This window comes from Notechis scutatus, chromosome 10 (genome assembly GCF_049901735.1).
Source record: "Notechis scutatus isolate UNSWTSFEM ecotype Mainland chromosome 10, rNotScu1.2, whole genome shotgun sequence".
NCBI classification, from domain to species: domain Eukaryota; kingdom Metazoa; phylum Chordata; class Lepidosauria; order Squamata; family Elapidae; genus Notechis; species Notechis scutatus.
Genome location: NC_142018.1, coordinates 2,615,718 through 2,628,707, shown reverse-complemented (window position 1 = coordinate 2,628,707; position 12,990 = coordinate 2,615,718). Strand labels below are relative to the sequence as shown.

General features: G+C 42.3%; 1 pseudogene; it reads left to right on the top strand.

Moving 5' to 3' along the window:
• The first annotated feature begins 1,327 nt into the window (after positions 1–1,327).
• LOC148129733 (small nucleolar RNA U3) lies at positions 1,328–1,410 on the top strand (annotated as a pseudogene).
• The last annotated feature ends 11,580 nt before the right edge of the window (positions 1,411–12,990 follow it).

Here is a 12,990-nt window from a genome sequence, read left to right as displayed (position 1 = left end):
GCAGATGACAGGCGGGCGCTCCTGCCCGGTGGCAGAGCTCTCGCCAAGGCAGCGAGCGCCTCCCTGCCGGGCCCTCCGCTCATCCCGCCAGGGCCATGCCAGAGCCGTGCAGGCTGGGCAGAGCCAGGAAAGCGAGCTGTGGATCTGTGCCCGCCTGCCAAGCAAAAGAGCTGAGCCAACCCGAGCTTGGCTTTCTTCCCAAGTCCCTCCAGCCTGAACCCAAAGGGGCCACCGGGAGAGGCTGCCTGAGGCAGTGATAGTGCCCACCCATCTGTGGACAGGGAGGTGAGGCGACAGCAGCACTGCTTCCCTGGCCGGCGGGTCCGGTGGAGAGAGCCTGAAGCCGCAAGTCCTTTCCACCCCTCACCCAGCCCGTCCCCATCCCCACATCTCCAAATGCGCCAGCAGCTCCAAACACTGCAGCGGCACGGGCATCTGGCAGAGGCGCTGACTCGGTGAGGCTCAGCTCCGATTCGCCTCCCCACGTGAGGTTGGGCTGACCTCTTGGGCAGAGGAGGCTTTGTCATACCGGTAGTAGGCCGTCGTTTTTAAAAGAATTGGCTTTGCCTTCAAAGGCAAAGGGAAGGCGGCAACAGGAGCGCCTGAAGCCGAGTGTCTCCGCCGGACTCCGGTTGCAGGGAGGAGCCCTGGCTGGCCGCACATGGCTGCGCCAAATGCCGCAGCATTGCTCTAAACGCCGCGGCAGCATGGGGAGAAGGGAAAGCAACAGTGGTGGAAGGTCTCCTGATACGAAGTGCCCCACCAACGCTAAAGTCAACACAGGCAGCACCATATCTGGGTATGCAACAAAAGTACTTCCTAACAGCAAGCCCCCCGCCATTCCCCCCCATTTCGCATGTTTAATATAGGCCTTAATTTGGGGGAGGGGCTTAATTTGATTTTATGCTGATAAAACATGCTGGGACTTCCTATTGGGGGAGGCCGTATTGTTGGAGAAACATGGTATATACACAGTGTTTTTCAACCTTAACATTTTTAAGTTGTGTGGATATGCCGGAATTCTGGGAGTAAAAGTCCATACATTTTAAGATTGTTGATGTTGAGAAACATTGGTTTTATTTTATTTATTTATTTTTTATTTATTTATTTTGTTTTGTCAAGCAATTATAAGTTAGCAGGTATTAGTATAACCATAGTTTTGAATACATGAAATGGATACATATAAGAAAAAAAAAAACAATAGGGCAGGGACGGTAGGCACGTTGGTGCGCTTATGCACGCCCGCTACAGACCTCTTAGGAAAGGGGTGAGGTCAATAGTCGACAGTCTAAGGTTCAAGTTTTTGGGATTTGGGGAAGAAACCACAGAGTCTATACTTTCAGGGATCATTTCTATAGTATCCAACTAGAGAAATGCACTCGAAAGATCGGCTGAAGTCATTATTCCAGACATTGACCACTCTGTTGCTGAAGTCGTATTTCCTGCAATCAAGTTTGGTGCAGTTAACCTTAAGTTTGTATCTATTGTGTGCTCTTGTGTTGTTATGGTTGAAGCTGAAATATTCATTGACAGGTAGGACATTGCAATATATAATTCTATGTATTATACTTAGATTGGACCAAAGGCAGCGTAGTTCTAGGTTGTCTAGGTCTAAAATTTCGAGTCTGGTAGCATAAGGTATTCTGCAAAAATAGAGGAGTGGAGAACTCTTCTTGTGAAATATTTCTGGACTTTCTCAACTGTATTAATATCAGATACGTAATGCGGGTTCCAGACTGATGAGCTGTATTCAAGTATTGATCTAGCAAATGTTTTGTATGCTCTAGTTAGTAATGTAATATTACTAGAGAAGAAGCTACATAGGATTAGATTAACAACTCTTAATACCTTTTTGGCTATGTAGTTACAGTGGGCTCTAGCACTTAGATCATTAGAGATGAAGTACTCCAAGGTCCTTGACAAAGTTTGGATCCTCAACAAGGTCTTGACTATTCACCTTGTATTTTATTTTCTGATTTTTTTTTTTTGCCAATATGTAAGACAGAGCATTTATTTGTTGAGATTTGAAGTTGCCATTTGTTTGACCATTCTGATACATAGTCGAGGTCTTTTTGAAGGGTAGCAGTATTGTCTGTGGTGTTGAATAGCTTTACATCATCAGCGAAGAGGACGCAGTTGCTCTTAATATGATCACAGAGGTCATTTATGTAGAGTATGAAGAGTTGGTCCTAGAACACTGCCCTGGGGGACACCACTGTTGACAGGTACAGAATTTGATAGGACACTCCCAATGTTGATCATTCGTTGTCTGTTTGACAGGACTGCTTCTATCCAGTTATGCAGGTGTCCAGAGATACCATAAGATTGTAGTTTTAGGAGTAGTTTGTTGTGTACCACTGAATCAAAGGCTTTACAGAAGTCTACGTAGATTGTGTCTAATGCTTTGCCCTGATCGAGTTGTATAGTCCATATGTTTTTGCAGTGTAAGAGTTTTTTTCTGAAACCAAATTGTTTATTAGAGAATAGGTTGTTTGTCTCTAAGTGGAGGATAATGGATTGGTTAATAATTGATTCCATGACTTTACAGGTGATGCAGCATAGAGAGATTGGTCTGTAATTTTCAACTAGGCTGGGGTCTCCCTTTTTGAAGATAGGGATGACTGTGGCCATAGGTTTGGCAAGGAGGTCGGGATGACTGTGACCATAAGTTCGGCAAGGAGCTGGTCCTGAAAGATTTTTCAAAGATTATGCTTAGAGGTTTGGCTATGGCAGTGGATAGCTTTTTAAAGAAGTAGGCACATATTCCCTCCGGTCCAATAGATAGAGATGGTTTTAGATTGCCAGTGATTTTTCAACAGTGTCTTCTGTAAAATCGATATGTATTAGATCATTGTAGTTGTCTGTGGTTCGACTAGGAAATACTGGGCATGATCCATTGCTGTTTACAAATTCTGAGCCAAAGAATGTGTTAAAGACGTTGGCTTTAATGGTGTCATCATTGCAGTCTTTACCATTAGGTCCTTTCAGGGGTGGGATGGACCTTGAGTCTTTTAGTTTGTTGTTTACAAAATTGTAAAAAGTGCGGGTGGAATTGGTGCGTAGAAGGTTTTCCTCTTGTTTAATGTGATAATTAGTGCATTCAGTTTTTATCTGGTGGCATAAATTTTTGTATCAGCTTTTGAAGTTGGCAACGTGACCAGATTTGTTTTTCCGCCAAAGTGATTTCTTTTTGGATTGAAGCTTCCTTATTGTTTGGGTAATTTGTTTTTTCTGGTTTTGGGAGTTGTTAATGGTACAATATAGTCTGATGACTCTTTTGACTTCAAGTAAAAATATGTTGTAATGGTCTTCAACAGTATTGCATCCAGTGAATAGAAATTGCCAATCAAGGGATGAGAGATCATTGTCTATGAGATCATAGTTGCCTTTTTTGAAGTTATAATTGGGGATCCTGTGATTGTGAGATTTTTGTGTGGACGTATGTTGAGACAAAAGTCAATCATGTTGTGGTCACTGTTCGAAAAGGGTTCTTTAATTTGTATTCCATAAATTGAATTCGAACTATTGCAGAAGATGAGATTGAGGCAGTTGTTAAGTCTCGTATTGTTGGTTACTAGTTGTTCCAGTCCCAGATTTGTTACAGCATTGTAGAAGGTTGCATGTATGGGTTCATTTTTACACTCGTTTAGGGTCCAGTTAATATGAGGTAGATTGATAAAGATAAAAGCGTGTGGGCAGGATGCTGCCTATGTTAGTAGTGTATTTAGCTTGTTTACATGTTCGATGTCATAATCAGGGGCTCTGTAACATAGTAAGAATCGAAATCTGATATTTAAGGACAGTTCACAGGCGATGGTCTCAGGAACAGCAAGCTCCTGGGTAACTTGGATGTTTTTTAGATGTAGGGACTTTTATTTATTTATTTTATTTTATTTATTTATTTGATTTGCCAATTGTTTACAAGATAATAAGTATAAGTGTATACATAGTTGTGAATACATGAAATGGGTACATATAAGAAAAATAAAAGAATAAGAGAAACAATAGGACAGGGACGGTAGGCACGATGGTGCGCTTATGCACGCCGATAGCAACACCACCTCCTCTACGGATTTCACAATCTGATCTGTAAACATGATAGTCTCTTACTGTGGTAATGGAGTCAGGGAGAGATGCGTTGAGCCATTTATACTGCCTCAAAGAAAATTTCAACCAGAAACAAACACCTTGGCTTAACCTTTCCTTTTTCCACCAGGAAATCCATTCAATAGTTCAATTGGCTCCTCTGTGAGCTTTTCTTAAAATTAGACTATCTCTTTCAAAGCTCTCCCCCAATAAATGGAGTGCCTGCACTCTATATAATCTGAGAGGAACAGCACTCAGTAATAAAAAGCAGAAATTGAAACCCAGAATGTTCCAGCTGCAGATTTATGGGAAGAGTCTCTTTCATCTTACACTCCACTTGAGAAAGCCTGAGGTTCTTAAAACCATCCTAACTACTTTGAAAGGAGCAGGGCTGGTTCCAGGATTAGATCGATGACCTGAACAGGCTGGATTCTGTTCTTGAAAAATTCACAGGGCCCCTTGGTGGCATTTGGCAGGTTTTGTGAGAAAGCAAGGGAAAGTTTACAACAGATCCCTGGCAGAGGATTATTTCTCATTTGTTTTCAGTTGCTGCTTGTGGAAATCATATTTGTAAGCAGCCTAAGAGGGCTGGGTATCGATTCTCAACTTTTGCAATGAAAGGACTTTTAGAGACCAGGGGTGGGATTCTACTGGTTCGGACCGGTTCAGGTGAACCAGATGTTAAAAGTTAACAGTTGGTTCACCAAACCAGTATTTCAACCGACCGCCTGGCCTTGCCCCTCCGAGGAGTTTTCATGCAGCCCATTTTTGATGGAGGTAAGTGCAGGGTCCTCGCGGAGGCTCTGGGATGGGGAATACCAGACCTTCTGGAAGTCCAGAAATGGGCCTGTTCCAGAGGGCCTCAGAGCCCGGGGGGGCATTTTTGCTCTCCCAGAGGCCCAGTGGAGGCCTCTGGACCTTGGGAGAACAAAAACAGCCTTCCTGGAAAAACCGGGATTGACAAAACGGGCCTGTTTCCGGCTTCCGGTGGGCCTCCTGAGCAGTGGTGGAATTCAATTTTTTTTACTACCGGTTCTGTGGCCATGGCTTATTTGGTGGGCGTGGCTTGTGGTCATGTGACTGGGTGGGTGGGGCTTAGTGGTCATGTGACTGGGTGGGCATGGCTTGGTAGTCATGTGACTGGGTGGGCGTGGCCAACTCAATGTCACTCACATCAACGGGTGCCTCACCTGGCCCCTCCCCTCCCAGCCATTCCTTATCAGCCAGCCTCAACTTATCTATAGTTCTGTAAAAATGTTGTTCACCTTTTTGACTTTATTATCTGCTTACTGTAGATGTACCTTCATGGACGACTGAAAGGAGGAAATGGCTCACATGCTTTACTCAAGAGTGTGATAGGCTTTTAAAGGGCTGCCACAAAGAAAGGGGGACAATATATTTTCCAAAGAAGCAGAATGCAAACAAGAAGCAATGGATGGAAACTGAACAGAGAGAAGCAACCTAAAACTAAGGAGAAACTTTCTGACAGTGAGAACAATTAACCAGTGGAACTGCCTGTCTCCAGAAGTTCTGGGTGCTCAGTCATTTGAAGTTTTTAAGAAAAGACTGGAGAGCCATTTCTCTGAAATGGTATAGGGTTCACCCCAAGGTCCCTTCTAAGTATTACTCTGACACCTTTCCCAGGATTTCTACTCAGAGTTTGGCATCCTCAGTTTTCTTGCCTGAATTGGGGGTTGAACTAGAAGACCTCCAAGGTCCCTTTCAACTCTTGTTAAACACATGTGTATTTTATGCTCTGGACTATTGACATTGAATGCATGTAAACCCTGAAAAATATGTGGTAGCCCTAGGCAAAAGAAAGGCAGAAAAATCACTCTAGGTGTAGGGACAGTGTAAAATATTAACACATGATAAATAATGGAACAATTAAAAATAATAGCACAGGGGAAAAGAAGGCGGAGCCTCCTCGCCAACGGACTGTAGATCGCGACTCTCTGCGGCTATGGTCCGTGCTCTTTCGTTGGAGAGCCCCGATTATTACGATTAGGGGCTGAAGCTGCTTTGGAGGGGCGGCGGAGTAAGGGGAAGCCGCAAGCCAGGTTGAGGGGAGCCGCATCTCCCCCCCTGGGCTTGGACTTTTTTCCCCCGAAGACGACTGCAGCGGTGGTTTAAAATGGCCACCCCAAAGAGGAGGACTCAGCTGGATTAAGATTTGTGCAGGAGGGAAGAAAGAGGTGGATAACATCTGAACCGGGACAACTGGGCAATACAACTAAACAAAAGTACCCCGGGATTAAGGTAACATGGAATTTTTAAGAAAAGAAAAGAAAAGTGAGCAGCGAAATTACAAAGGGACAGGAAAAAAAAATAAGAAAATATTTTTGACAGCTAAGCGTGGCTTCGAACCGGGAAAGGAAGAAGCTGGAACTAAAGATTTAACTAAATTGGACTAAAATATTTTGGGAATAAACAGGCTGTCAGCCTCAAGATATCTGGATATCATGGAGTCTGAATATTTCTTTCTTGGATTTTGAAGGGAGCACAGACTGACACAGGCATAAAATAAAGCTGGACTTAAGATTGTCAAAATAATAATAATAATAAAGTTTACAAATTGGAGACTGGACTGTGCTGGAATATTGAGGTTCAAAAAACCCTAAATAAAAAAATAGGGGGAAAAGGTGAAGATTTTGTATAATGGAGAGTGCCACCTTTTGACAAAAATTTGAGCTCAAACAAAAGGGAAAGCATCCTGTTTCTGAATGAACTTGTGTGGATATAACATTAAAGAAATATTGAAACAAAGTAAGAATCTTAGAAAGTGAAAGCAGAACCAGAATAAAGGAAAAAGCAAGGAAAGACTGACTGTGGGATTGATTGATGTTTTTGGTATAGACCCTGGGCTGGAATAACTGAGAACTTTAGATAATTGAAAGAAGAAAGAAGGAAAGTAAAAGTGTTTTTTTGTGTGTGGACTTTAAGGATCATAAAATATAAGAGTGTGTAATGATGATATCTTTTCGGGAATTAAAAATGGAACTTAAAAATATGAGAGAATTACTACAGGAAAGAGGCAAATCACTTTGCTCTGTTTTAGAAAAAATGGAAATGGCGATTGAAGAACAAGAAGAAAGAGCTTCAGAGGAGGAGAAGTCGACTCAAGGAGAAGTCATTTTAAATAGACAATTAACACAAAGAACACTACAAAGAAGTGGGGAAAGAAGGAAGGTTAAAAAGTTGAGATTTAAGAAGGGGGAATACCTGTGAAGTCGGGAAAGGCAGAAAGACCCAGCAGAAAGGGGGAAAGGAAGATATTAACAAAGAGAGGGATATAAATTGGAATGAGAAAAGATATGGGGAAAAGAGGGGGAGGAGAAGCAGTAAGAAACAGGTGCATGAAATAAAGAAATACGGAAATAGTAAAATGTTGAAAAGAAATTGTTTTTTCAGAGAAAATGGTTGATGAATTAAAAAGGGGATTCTGCAGGGTGACAAGGGGTAATAAGAATATTTCTGCAATTAAATATATTTAGAAAATAGGGTAATATAGATACTGATAACTCTTATTAAAAATCAAGGGGGGGAAATATGCTGCGGGATCCAAATGAAAAGATGTAATGATTATTATTGTAACTTCTTAAAAATAATGCATTATTGGGAATCAAGATGAGGAATAAAGGTATATTTTAATCATTGAGGTGTCACACTCAAAGCAGTAAAAGGGGGGAAATCTATACTTGTTTTGTTTTTTTTAGTGTTAAAATTTGTATTAATCTAGAATTTATAAAAAGAATGTGTAATGGAAAGGGAATATGACCGACTAAAGAACCAACTAAATTAATAAGTTAACATAGACTATTAAAAGCAAGGAGAGACATTGGTAACTTTTTTATTATTATTATTATTATTATTATTATTATTATTATTATTATTATTATTATTATTATTATTATCATCATCATCATCATCATTATTAGGCAAACACATATTGTTTATTTTTATTATTAAAATAATTATTAAAGGATTATATTTGAAATAATTGAAATGAAACAAAAAGATGTTTCGACTGAGATTAATGAAAGAGGCTAGAATCTTTATCTGTGATTTGTTTGTTTCTCTCCTTACTGAAAATTTGGAATGGAAAAGGTAATAATAGAATTAAGTATGCATATATGAATGTATAATTGCTGTCATATTTGTATGTAAAGGTGATGACCTGGAAATATGTTGTCCACTAAAAAGAGATTTTTGTTTTTAATGTGAAAAACTGAATAAAATTTATTTTAAAAAAAAATAGCACAGAGTTTTATCTCTCTCTCTCTCTTCCTATTTTTTTTGTTTCTTTCTCTACCTTCCTCTTTCTTTCTTTCTTTCTTTCTTTCTTTCTTTCTTTCTTTCTTTCTTTCTTTCTTTCTTTCTTTCTTCTTTCTTCTCTCTCTTACACACACATACACACACACAAACACACACACACACACAGAGAGAGCACACTTAACAGACAAGCATTTTGGAGGCAGCTCCTTTAAATTTTTCCAAGGCCTGATTCACCCCCACCCCCTCTGTCAGACCGCACTCCTTCTCACTCCAGACACTTTAACTCACAAGGGGAAAGCGACACTTGCAGCGTCCATGCCTTTCTTCCTTTTCCCCGGGGAGAAAGAGGCCGTGGGGGACGGAAAGCTAGGAGAGCGATCGCAAGTGAGCGGCCGGGCGACCGGGTTGGGGGCGTGGCCAGCCAGGGATTGCCACCAGTTCGGCGACCCATGCCAAATAACCGCTACCAGTTCGCCCGAATAGGTGTGAACCGGCTGAATAGCACCTCTGCTCCTGAGGCCTCTGGACCCTTGGGAGGGCGAGAACAGCCTCCCTGGGCTCTGGAGGCCCACAGGGAGCCGGAAAAAGGAAGATCTGGTCGGCCACGCCCACCATGGCCCCGCCCACCAGCAACCAGACAGCGGATCCCACCCCTGTTAGAGACATTTCATATCTTTCCTGCATCTTGTGATCACCCTAATGTGGCTGACCTCTTGACTATTTTTAAAATCATATTCTGCAGTCAGGCCTGCATGTATTTGTAGCTCCAGCAGCATAATTTAAAATGAACCCTGGGCTTTTTTAGATGCTTTAATTTTTCTGAGAGGTAGAGATAGGTGGGCTCATAACATGGCTGAATAGATGGAGTTATGTACGGCTGAGTCTCCTTGGGGCCATATCTAGGGTTCTTGGGGCTAACTAAATGACTCCTTTTAGTATTCTCACCCTCCATCCATTTCATTAATCTAATCATAGACTGTATTCGCTCCAACATCCTCTTTGCAGTCCTGGCTCTCTCTGAGATCAATGTTCCTGATTATTGAGGCATACACCTAGAATACTGCATCCAGTTTTGGTCACCACACTATAAAAAAAGATATTGAAACTCTGGAAAAAGTGCAGAGAATAGCAACAAAAAAGATTAGGGGACTGGAGGCTCAAACATATGAAGAACGGTTGCAGGAACTGGGCCTGGCTAGTCTAGTGAAGAGAAGGATAGCAGTCTTCCAATATTTGAGGGGCTGCCACAGAGAGGAGGAGGGGGTCAAGCTATTTTCTAAGGCACCCAAAGGCCAGACAAGGAACAATGGATGGAAACTGACCATGGAGAGATTCAACCTGGAAATAAGGAGAAATTTTCTGACAGTGAGAACAATCAGCCGATGGAACAGAAGTTGCCTTCAGAAGTTGTGGGAGCTTCATCCCTGGAGGCTTTCAAGAAGAGACTGGACTGCCATCTATCAGAAATGGTTAGGGTCTCCTGCTTGGGCGGAGGATTGGGCTAGAGGACCTACAAGGTCCCTTCCAACTCTGTTAATCTGTTAATATAAAACAAAAGGGAACACTGCATACTCTTTGTTCTTAAAAAGGACTCATTAGTTTAATCTAGTATGTATCTTGCCAAGTCTAGAAAACTCTTACATTACAAGATCCATGGACACAGGAAATAACTGCTTTTCCTTTATCTGTGATTTGTCAGATCCATAAAAGTGATACCGCCATTCAATTGGGAGAAGGGTGGGGGCTTGATTTTGATTCATTACTATTGCCTGTGATAACTGCTATTTTATAACTTGTATCCTGGCACTGAGATTTTCTCACTTCTTGGGGAATGTAATAGAGGGGAGGACTGTGTGGGTTGAAAGCCAGCAGAAGATGGCCATGAGAATGCCTGCTTATCTGTTTCTCAGAGCCGCAGGCACAATAACATCTTCACACCTGTGGATGGGCTGAACCCGCATCTGGCTGGAGGGAGGGGCCTCTACTGCCTTAATTCTAATTGTCTTGCCTAAAGGGATTCAGACTTCGTTTTGAATGACTTGCTTTCACTTCTGCTCAATAAAAGGTTCCTTTTGAAATGCTCAGTTTCAAGCGTCTTCACTTTCTTGAGTTAGGAGAGGCAATCCTTACATACTAGACATTAAAATACGGAGCCTGAAGAATCCTGGAAATTGCTTTTCTGTATCCTGATGATCATGTCCTTTACACATATACTTCACAGCAGGAACATCTGGTATGAGGCAGAGATGAAAGAAATAACAACAGGAATGTCTTATTTACTTGTCTTTCTGTCTGTCTATCTGAAGGAATGTAATACAAGTTACAGACATACCAAAGCAGACAAGGACAATGCAACCACGAACAGTAATCAGTCCCAAATTAATTGCCTCTGATGTTAGCAAAGCATGAATTCTGCAGGCCACAAATGCAAACTTTGTAAGAACTTGTGCCTTTAGGGATTTGCCTGCCAGAAGAGGTTTCATTCTGGATCCCCAGAGAAATGACCACTGAGCTTCTGTGTGTCCGAATCAAAACGTCCCTCCTGCTTTTTCATGTATTGCTGGGAACACCTTAGAGTGCTGAAGATTGACCCAAAATGGCAAATATTCAAAAGGCAGCAAGTACAATATTACAAATATAGAACACCCAGTATAGATGGGGAATCAGTCAATGGCAAGCAGTCACATCTTCTAAAATTTAGGTTTCATGCAGATGGAAAACTTTCTGAAAAAAAGAAAAAGAAGGACCACTCTGCTGTTTCTGTCTCCTGTCAACCACTGATGATGGCTGGATTTTTATGTGTTTATTTCTTAAACAAATTTATATGTGCACTCAACTCACACACAGGTGACTCCGATCAGATTACATCATTAAAAACCACAACATAACAATCATAACACCATCCCTCTCCGCCCCGTGGCAGCACCAACACAATCAGATCGACCACTTTGTTTTGTCCCATCTCCGATTAAATTTCTTTCTTGCTGTTTTTCAAACCAGGTCCACCCATCCTCTCTGGCTCTGTCACCTTCGGAGGCTGAATCCCTGCACATATCTAAGCAGTTATGATGCATTAAAGCCCCAATTTAACAGACAAATAGGGAAGAAGGTGGATCTACTAAAGCAGAAGGCCCATTCAATCCAAACAGGCTATTATGCTTGTGTAAATGCACTCGTTTTATGACTGCATAAAATAAGGTTGTAGACATGTCGCAGAAAAATATATGGGCAATTTTGTCTCTGTTTTCCCCCCTGAAGTTTGCTAAGTTTTTTAACTTGGGAATTTGCTACCGCTTTGAAGTGAGGATAAGGATGAACAGTTGTGCTGCCTTCTTCCCACCTACATTTATGAATGGGAACAAATTCTTGGAATACTCTCCAAATGGATGCTGGCATTATTTTATGCATACTGCTGTTTCCATAATAGCTCTTAGTGTGGCACAAGCATTCTTCTGGTTTTCAAACAAAGGGATGCCCGCGCTTTCTCCAGGTTTCATGCTTCCAGCTGGGCACTGGAAATGAAGCATTTAGGCTGGGCAGGTGAGGATTTCGGAGAGGAGGAATCTGATCTGAGCATGGATGAGTGAAGGAGGTTCTGCAACTAGAGCTGAAAGGTTTGTTTACAAGACATGCATTTCAGGAATGAGCAAAGCCTGGCAGCTATTAATTACATCTTTCCAGGACAGTGTCCGAGGTGCCTGGGAAGAAATCTCTTAGAGCAGGGGTGTCAAACTTCATTTAACTGAGGCTACATAAGGGGTGTGTTTGACCTCAGAGGGCCGGGGGCATGGCCATGGTGGGTGTTGTATATAGACATTTGCATACTCGTAATACTACATTCCGATTGGACAATCACTACCGCCTAGCGATTGGTGGTTAACAACAGATTATGATTGGCCGCCTAAACGGCGGGAGGTTTAAAATGATGCCATTGGTTGCGAGCCGCGAGTAGCCGCTATAAAAGAGGCTGCCACGGCTCAAGTTTAGTTGAAGTTACTGACAGTTAAATAAAGAGCTGAACTCAACTCTGGTCTCGAGTCTATCTTGTTCTGGCGATAGAACAGTGGGCATGACACAGGACTCATGTTGGGGGCAAGTGCTAAGGCAGGACTTCCTTCCTTCCTTCCTTCCTTCCTTCCTTCCTTCCTTCCTTCCTTCCTTCCTTCCTTCCTTCCTTCCTTCCTTCCTTCCTTCTCCTTCCTTCTTCCTTCCCCTCTTTCCTTATTTTCCTTCCTTGTTCTCTTCCCATCTTTCTTTCTTTTTCTTTGTCTTTCCTCTTTCCCTTTCTCCTTTCCTATCCCTTCTTGCATGCTCAAATGCAAAAGGGGAAACATTTCTCATTTTGTTTTGTTTTTAGTTTGTTTTGATAGCCCCCTGCCAGCAAAATGGAGCTAGGGGAAGCCGCTCTCCATTTTCACTGCAGAGGTACCTTGGGCCGCTTCTTTGCTGTTTCCAGGCAAGGCCTGTGGGCCAGATCTAAGCACCCCCATGGGCTGGATCCGGCCCACGGGCCCTGAGTTTGACACCCCCGTCTTAGAGGGGTGTTTCTCAACCTCAGCAACTTTATGATGGGTGGACTTCAATTCTCAGAATTCCCCAGCCAGCCATTCTGGGAGTTGAAGTCCACCC